The 9598-nt window shown below is 45.6% G+C and overlaps 1 protein-coding gene across 2 annotated transcripts in view; it reads right to left on the reverse strand.

Annotated features, from left to right (window-relative positions):
- Nucleotides 1-4152, reverse strand: part of snap25a (synaptosome associated protein 25a) — a 28764-nt gene extending 24612 nt beyond the window's left edge. Inside the window, exon 1 of one of the 2 annotated variants that reach the window (XM_042095688.1) lies at nt 3997-4152. The gene's annotated coding sequence lies outside the window, so the exon portion shown is untranslated. Of the gene's footprint in view, nt 1-3991 lie in introns of both variants that reach the window. The other variant, XM_042095689.1, reaches the window with a different exon arrangement.
- Nucleotides 4153-9598: the final 5446 nt, after the last annotated feature.

Consider the following 9598-nt stretch of genomic DNA (forward strand, 5'->3'; position numbering starts at 1 on the left):
CAGTAACCGCCACTTTATTGTCAAAAGGTGACACATTACAGTCTATAAATGATAGCAAGAACAACACAACCCTTACTTACTGTCACTTACATGAGGTATGAATTGAATTATAACAACTGGCCCAAGGTCAACAATCTCAATTGCATTTTTTTTTATCTCTAAGCCTGACCAGTGAGCTAATGATGCGTATTTTTGAACACATTAAAAATACATTGATTGGCATTATAATTCCTGGGATGTTATTAATAGGCAACATCTCTACATGCCCTGCAAACCACCAGGGATATTGCCAGCTCCCAACAAAAAAATGACATTCTAGGAGAGCAACTCTCTCTGACAGCACCCCCCCCCCCCTCTCTCTCACCTAGTCTCTCCTTCACTCCCAGCTCATCTTTGGTGTCTCTGCTCCCTGAAGGTCTTTCATCCCCTCTCTGCTTTTTTTCTACATATTTCTTCAGTTATCTTCTGGTCTGAACAAGTTCCATGAGCGTCCTTCCGGTCCTCGTGGAGAGAGGAGCGGTTGACCATCCCACACAGAACCACGCAGACCTTTCTATCCTTCTCAGCATTTTCATCCCTTTTCATCTCTTCTCTCTCTCTCTCTCCCCTTCACTTTCTCTTTCCTGTCTTCGCCTTCATCTCTCCTCTCATCCTCCCTTCAGTTCTGCTGAATCCCTTATTCCATCCTTCCCTCTCTTGTCCTTTGTTCTTCTTCAACAGTGTTGTTGCATCCCTCCTCTCCTCTCCTCTCCTCTCCTCTCCCCTCCTCTCCCCTCCTCTCCTCTCTTCTCCTCTCCTCTCCTCTCCCCTCCTCTCCTCCATTTTGGCAATGCCACATTCCGCAGGCTTATCATCTTGCTGCAAATCTGAAGCAAACGGCCCGAATAGCTGATGTCCGCAGGCGGTTACTATCATCATGAGTTTTCTCACTCTTGCCTTCTCTGTGACGCACACAAGAATTTTTAACATCCACCCCCCCCCCCCCCCCTCTCTCTCCTCCGCTCACCCCCCCCCCCCCCCCCCCCCCCCACCAACCCCCCACTGCTAGCCCTCTCTGCAAAGCGCCTGCTCAGAGTAACTCCCCTGCTTGGGGTCAGCCATTTTGAATGTTTTACACTGTTATTGTTTACTTGGCCCAGAATTATCCACCTCTGCATATGATCCGCTCACTACCTTTCAGACCAACCTTGGAATTCATTTCAGTCGTTAATTAGCCTATTATTTAATTGGAGATATTAAATTAAGATAAGATGCACATTCAATTTCATTACATTTTTCCTAATTTAATTTAATATATCTAATTATTCATCTATCTATCTACTTGTCTACATGCATGACCCTGATTCTCTGTGTCCATTGTTTATCAAAACCAAAGCCATGGGTTGAAGTTTGATGCCCTTGTCATCACACAATTCTAGGCCCACCACTGTCCTTATGAATTACCAAATGCCAATGCAGTAGGCCTGAATAGTTATTTTTCCCCCACATGAGTGGAGGTTTGCTCAGTATCGAGATATCATATCGAGAAATACCATTTACCGTCAACTGCGATTTCACCGCCCCCCCCCCAAAAAAAAGTAATAAAAAAATAGGAAATAAGAATACAAATAAGTTACAACTAGGTCTTGTCGCTATCGGGGTTATTCTGTTAATATGTCTTGATGAATATAATCAAGACTAGAAGTGATTATCTTTCAAACCATGCTTAACGTGGCATGTCACTTGATGAAAAGAAGTCTCCTTATTGCGCAATGCCCAAAACAAATGCATCACCAACGTTCATGCGTCACCACATTTCTGCTATTAACTTTACACCCTGGCTTATTTACATTTCCGACCATTGATAAGAGATCTTATGTATCAGTAGGAAACAACCCTACATGTAATACATCAATTGTACCCTGATAACAGTATCATACCAATTTAAAATCAAACAAGACAAATGCATTATGAATATTTTACAGCAGGTGAATTCAAAGCAATCACATTGAGAATGGTGCCCAACCAAAGGCCTTGGCATTAACAATTAACTGATTAAAGACAACCGATTTTCCTCCCACAAAGCAATAAGCGCCAATTCTGTTCGAAGTCTGAAAGGGGGAGCACAAATATGACGGCTATAGACACTGCCGTTATGTGCATGTAATGTAACAGTCCTTCGTGGTGAGTAACAATCAAAAGCAGGCAAAACATCGTGAGTCACCCCCTTGTTTGAGGGGACAACCCTCGCAGTATGCGCTCTGCAGTCAAACCAATGTAAGCCGCATTAGACGGAGCGTCAACCTTGCCAAAGAAGCATCGACATTAAGCCGACGAAAGCACGCATATTGCGCTTTTCTTTACATTGTGAACATTACAACATTTCAATCTATCCATCGCAATTCGTCACCAATTGCAAACTGCAACAGCACCATTTCGGACGCACGTTTCTCTGTACATTCCTCACGAAGAACGGGGGTTGGGATAAATATGATTCTCTAAATCTACGCACGATGAAGGAGAAATAAGGATGTGTGAGATGAGGAAAAACACACGCTTAAACCATTCCATTAACACAGTAGCCTAACATGCAGGTGCAACATAGTCGCACGTGACCTAAATAACTCATCAGTAGGCTATTAACTGTTCCTTTTTCTCACGCTTTTCTGCGTGGTATTCGTTACGATATTTGTTTTCATTGCGCTGAGATACTAACTTAAGGTTATGACATTTCAGACCTCAATCCATCAATATGTATTCATTTGCAGGCGTGTATAATGCACTTTACACGTGAATATATGAAGATACCCCCGTTGCGTGGGAGGATCCCCGCAGTGACGGGTACCGTTGAACATACGCAGTCTCGTAGCCTCGGTAAACAGGGTGTTTGAGGTACCACAGTGCGGGTATCTCCATCACCGCCCCGCTCACCCCCGCCTCTGCCCCCGCCCAGCTGGGCAGACACAGATAGTATTTACTGTTGCCTCGTCACGTAGAACTGTGGCAAGGGTCTGGCCGCTGAAATGAAACATACTGCGCTGCAGCCACCACAGACGTGCTTTGTGGCATCACATTCTTGAAGTTTGATGACAGTGTCTTTCCTATGTCAGCGCCCTCCTCCCCTATACACAACCCCCCACCCCCCACCCCCCCCCCATTCGAACCCTATCGACTCCCTCTGTCGCAGTTTACGAGATCGACGCCCCCCTACATGGAGTAAGAACGCGCCTCAGCATTTCCAACCTTATCGCTCCACGTCACGAAGCCCGAATGTCGGCCTCGCGTTTTCCGCATTAAATTGAATGTGTCTGATTTTACCTAGCCTTTACCTACCTTTTTCCCAAATAAGCCTACTTAACAGTGCAGTCTGCGGGTAGCATCATGGTGCCAAGAACAGCAGAAATCATCACAAGCCATGACCCAAAGGAATAAACTGCTCCTGCGCAAACATTTAGAAAGCCTATGCCACCGATTTCATAACAAGCTTTAAGGTATGTCAGTCACTAGAATACTGATCACAAATGACAACTCGCTAGTGAAGATCTTTCTTATTATCCTCGTAAACTGTGAACAATTTCCGATAGAAAACAGTCGCGTCGGTCGTTGTCCATGGTACTGAAACACAGAACCCGCCCACATCGTGCGCATTGGAACACCGCATCCAGCAATTTTAACACCCCAAACGCGGAGATAGAATTCACGGATTCTTTGTGTCCTCGAAGAGCAAAACGATGAAATATCCGCACCACATAAGTCTTGCCATTTCTCTATGCTGCAACATCGGATAAATATCAGTCAGACTGATAGGTCTAATAATTAGCTTGTTTGCATAGATCCAAAATGCATCGCATGCGTCCACAGTTGTTTTCTGAAAATAATTGTCATCCTCCCATGTCTAAATACTACTCATGCATAATTGAATTATAATCTAGATTGTTCCCAAAAAGGAGTCAGCTCATATGGTTAGTTTTAAAGAGCTTACAGCAAATCCCAGTTAAAAAAACTAACTGACCTTACCTGAGCCCTTGTTCGGTGGATCCGTCGCTATACGGAGGAGGATATGCCTGCGTATTCAACCACTAACCGATATCACTCTCCGTCTGTTAGGACTGAGTTGCTGCAAAGGCACTGCGCGTGTTTGATACCTCCTCAGTTCTTCTTCAATGAAGAGTAGCTCTGCCCTCGCTAAAGATGGCGGCTGTTTTGACGTCAGCACCTTTTAATAGCTGCCAGTCCAGGGGGAGGGCGAGAGTGAGGGGAACTGGGGGTAGACACTTGGCCAGAACTCGGGTCCAAATAGTCATTCGCACGTGTACTGACCATAGCCAAAACAGTGATGCAAAACACCAGACAGCAACATGTCAACAGCGCTGTCATCAAGTCAATCAAGAATTTAAATGTCGGTGTTTATCTATTACTTCTGCTGTGTCATTCTGGTTTTGGGATACCCCCATAATATATCTGCTGTGGACGCGACTAACTGTAGGAAATAAATACACATCAAGCATGTGTTAATTAAATGCTTGGGGATATCAGGAAAACACGAATTTATTTGGCTACTCAAAATCGTGGAGAGAAAGACTGACAGATAAGAACACAGTCAAGTTTAAGCATGAACTCGTCCCAACAAGGCAACAAGGGACGCATTTTGTTTATTTACATTCTGGATACTCTGTCCTTGCTTGTGTAGGCCTACGTTACACAATAGAATCGATGAGCACGCCGGACCTAGCCGGACAACAACAGAATGCAGGCATAGCTAAGTGATGAAAAAAAATCTGTATAGGACGTATCTGTGCTATGCGCTGGAGTGGATCAGCTGTTTATTAGATAGGCCATTTTGCTGTTCAGACTTTACTGAGCCGTAAATTATTGAATTATCTAGTGGCCCATGGACATCTTCCTATGGCTTGCGAAGCAGAAATCTGTGAATGATACCTGGAGGTGAAATATTAACCGACTCGTGTCGCTTGTGTCACATCCTATCACACTTCATCGAGAGACTTGGCCGTTGTGAGGTAGCTTCTAGGCTACTCGGGGACAGTAAAGAATCTTCGCAGTCACAAATTGTCTGGCATCGACTTCTGCCGTCAGTCTCTTCATATCTCCACTTTTTTACATGCGCTCTCTCTATTTACTTATCAACCTGCTGCTTAGTCATTGCCTCTTCACATATATTTAGAGTCTACTCCCCCTCTGACTTTTGCTGCCAGTCAGTCCTCCACTACACAGACGCACACACACGCAGTGACCACTACACAGACGCACACACTTTTTGTCAAGTCACATTCCCTCCCATAACCCCTCGGTCTCACCTTTCTCCACCCCCACCCACTTCACACATACACACACACACACACACATGCACACACACACACACACACACACACACACACACACACACACACACACACACACACACACACATACGATTGGGTCCCATTCTCAACTCTCCCTCTATGTCGGCCTATCCACAATTGCTCTAAAATGAACCTGTCTGGGCAAAATGAATGGTAATGATGAGTTCCCATGAGAAATGCATCAGGGAGGTGGGAGGTTTCAGGCCAGCAGCAGCACACTTGGCGCTGATAAAAGACTCGTCAGCACACGATCATGTGTCTTTTGGCAGCAGCGCTGGGGATGTCCTGCTATGAAAGCTGTTTACGGGGGCATTTTCATGAGGTGGTCTAACCCAGATCATATAACTGGATAGTGCATAGCCTTGGCGGCTACTTGAAATGACAAGTGCATTTATCTGACTTTCACCATATACCATGAGCACTCATTCAGAGGCAGCAGGCCTAACGGATAAGGCCAAGCACCCAGGGAGAGAATGCACCACACAGTCCCGGGTCTCACTTGTGTCTTAACTCATTACTTGTGTGGTGCAGTCGTTGCACAATCCTGTTATCTAGTTAGTGGGAGTTAGAGTGGATAATGATTGTCGCTCTGTCCCATCAAGTGCATCTCTCTGTCACTCGCAAACACATCGACTCGCATTTCCTATTCCACCCTCTCACTCCCCCTCTCCTCGCTGCTCACTTTATGTCCTCTCATGAGATTAAAGAGATTTTTTTTTTTTCCCTATCAAGACCAGAGAGAGAGAGAGAGAGAGAGAGAGAGAGAGAGAGAGAGAGAGAGAGAGCCTTTGAAGTTGGGCAGGAGCTGTGCTTAACTTTTTACTGCTGGCTTTTGTTTTACCCCCCCACCCCACCATGTTTTTTTTCTCCTCCAGAATCATACTTTGTTGTGGTCAAAGAGGTGAGGCAGTGAGCAGGGAGGAAGAAAGATTCGATCATCCCTGTCGGTTCTCCGCCATGGCCCGTGGCCCCCGACCCTTGACCTCTGACCCCTGGTCTGCTCACTGATTTCATTCCTAATTAACGTAAATTAAGGCAAAGAGGGAGAAAGACAGAGAGAGAGAGAGAGAGAGAGAGAGAGAGAGAGAAAGAGAGAGAGAGAGCGAGAGAGAGAGAGGATAGAGGGATGGATGAATGGCTGTGGAAGATAGAGGGGTGGATGAAAGGATTGAGAATGTGAGACAGAGGAAGTTAGAGAGGGTAGAATGGGTGAGAGAGAGCGACAGAGAGAGTGAGACTGGGAGAGAGTGTGCAGTGAAACAGGAAGGCAGGGGAGAAGATGAAGAGATGGGGAGAGAGAAAGAAAGAAAGAGAGGGAGAGGAAGAGAGAGAGAGAGAGAGAGAGAGAGAGAGAGACTGATCAAAAGCGGGGGAGGGGAAGCCAGGCTGCTACTGCTGCTGCTGCATTGAACCTATTTTGTGACTCAGCAGTTTCCTGAAGAAAAAAACAAGCAAACATAAAAAGGATTTCTTTCCCCTGCTGTTACTGAGAAACATTCATGCCAGCTAAGACAAGGAGGGAGGATAGGTACCATCTTGCATATGCAGTCATCATTTCACAAGTGCCATTTACAGATGCCATTTCACATGATGAAATATGGTGTTGTAGCCACAGACTCCATCCCTCCACTGCAGCAGAGCTGCACACAAACAGCCTGTTGGAGCTCACGCTGAAATGCAGGAGGACTGAGGGCTTTTAGTCAGGGCTATGCAGCGCTGTCAAATGGGCTTTTTCATCTCTCTAACATGAGCAATCAATCTCATGTGGAAATTCTAAAAGAAAAGTCATCATTTCATTGCTCATTGCTTATTTTTATTATTTTGGATTGTAGGTAATAATATCTCTGGCATACATGTGTACACTTACAGTATCGCTTGTCTGGCCTTGCTGCAGGTAACTCTCAAACTCTTTGGAGACACTAGAAAGGAGTAGCCTATGCTATAAAGACTACAGATGTTACAGAAACACAGATGTATATATTCACTTGGAGTTCAGATATTATAACTGGACTATGTGACTCAGGGAAATCAGCATGAGGCCCCAAGCCACCCCAGCTATTTTGAATGTCAGCCATTGTGTGTGTGTGTGTGTGTGTGTGTGTGTGTGTGAAAGAGAAACATAATGTAGTTGTGGCCTCTACTTTTGATCCCACACGGTTTACCACAGATTTAATTAATTTACCCCTGCCGCAGGAGAGATGCCTCTTTTTGTCAGGCATTGTGTAAAAAGAATGACAAAGTGTCTTGCTGTCTTTCTTGCAAAAAAAATGAGAAGACAAACAAATGAAAACAGCTCCCTCCGTGTTGCGGCACTGGCCGTGGCTGTGGCTCGCCGCTGGATTGGAGGAAGAAGAAGGGAGAGATCTGTCAACAGTCCCCTGCAGGCGGAGAGGGGGCTGCAGTCTCACCGGTGTGTGCGGGGGAAGTGATATCCAATCTGATAATTGACAAGTCGATAGATCCCCCCCCCCCCCCCGGAACTGTGGCGCTGCAGCACGCTGGTGCTCTGAAGGTCTTCGCCCGTGTGCCCAGATCTGTGTCACTGAGCAGACCCCTCCCCATCACCTCTCACCCACCTCCTTTCCTTCTCTCCTCCTCATCCTCCTTTTCTTCTCTCCTCCTCATCCTCCTTTCCTTCTCTCCTCCTCATCCTCCTATCCCTCTCTTCCTCATCCTCCTATCCCTCTCCTCCTCATCCTCCTTTCCTTCTCTCCTTCCTCATCCTCTTTTCATCACAGTGTAAGAGGAGAAGGCCTCCTTCTCAAAGTCTCTCCTTTTAAAGTCTTTAGATCCTGAATCTTGTAAGACGAACAGTCACAGTATTGAGCACATTTCAACTTAGAAAATGACACCGACATTATAAGTTCTATTTATTGAAATATAGAATTTCTTTGTCATCAATATGCTATGTCCGATTTCCTTTGTATTTAGGCAAAGACACAACTCTAAAAGTGATATTACCAGCTGCAAATTTTGTGATTCTTAGTATTATTGCTGGTGGTGGGGGGCACCGTTGTGCGTGACCCTGTTGGACCCTTATAGCCCATTTTCAGGGCTGAAATGAGTACCTCTGGCATGTGCTTAGTACTTAGTGCTTATATTAAATGTGTTTAGAAGTCAACGTCAACAAGCAACATTTCTTTTACCAGATTTTTCATGGTGAATGCGGTGTACGGATTATTGCGGCGTTAACATGTTGAGGTCACTGATTGAACGCGTAAGAACAATGTCATCTGAGATATGGGATTTAATTAATCAACTGTAGTGCTGATATCTTCATTTATCATGTCATTAGCATCATTATTAAGTCCTAGCAAAATTCAAATGTTAACTCGACCTTGGGGTAATTCTAGCGTTATCAATACAGATTTATAGTTCAGTGGCATATATTGTTATCTTGTATTGTTTGGAATTGACATGGTAATAAGGTAACGGATATGTCAGGCAGGTTGGGTATGTCCTCCAGGCAAAAACATGGTCAATGTTTGGAGTAGAGCCTTAAATTCCTCCAGTGAAAATCAACTGAAGTCTCCCCAACCCCCCGCCCCCCCCCCCCCCCCTCCCCGCCATAATACCCAGCTACAAATCTGCATGCGTCATCTGTAACTTTACAGTCATCCATACCCTTACCATACATACGACAGTTCCTGGTAAACTGGCTATGCCAGCTATGCTGGCTGCCTCAGTCAGTCTTTACTGTAAAAACCGAGAGAGAGAGAGAGAGAGAGAGAGAGAGAGAGAGAGAGAGAGAGTTTCCTCATTCCAACATGTTAAATAATGCGCTCTACTAATTGTCCCATTTGTGTTCAGCTGCTCGCCTGCAGTCATGTTCCTGTATGGTTGCATCACTATGAGGAGCCAGCATGTCCTGCATGCCTGCTCCTCTCCTGCCTGCTGATTGAGGTGGAGGAGATGCCAATGTCACACTCTCACAGTTTGTGCCACTACAGTGCTCCTTGCTGAGTTGGGTTGTTCTCTTGCCCTCTGGACACTGACACGAGTCCCCCCCCCCCCCCCCCCCCCTTTATAATTGGTGGAAGTGCCTGGCCTGCAGTGTTTAGCACACATATTTAAAGGTGGCCCTCTGCTTCACCTTGCTAACTGCTAAAGCTTACAGTATGGTTCCCCTTCAAACGTCCTTTGTAGGGTCCTCTGTGGCTTTACAGCTCTGAGCAGTGACCTGGGAAAACCCACTTTGTCACTGCCTCATCATCTCTCCAAGGACAGGCGTCGTGGCACATCCTAAGCCCACCTGGAGG

Source organism: Alosa sapidissima, chromosome 6 (genome assembly GCF_018492685.1).
Source record: "Alosa sapidissima isolate fAloSap1 chromosome 6, fAloSap1.pri, whole genome shotgun sequence".
Taxonomy (NCBI): Eukaryota; Metazoa; Chordata; class Actinopteri; order Clupeiformes; family Clupeidae; genus Alosa; species Alosa sapidissima.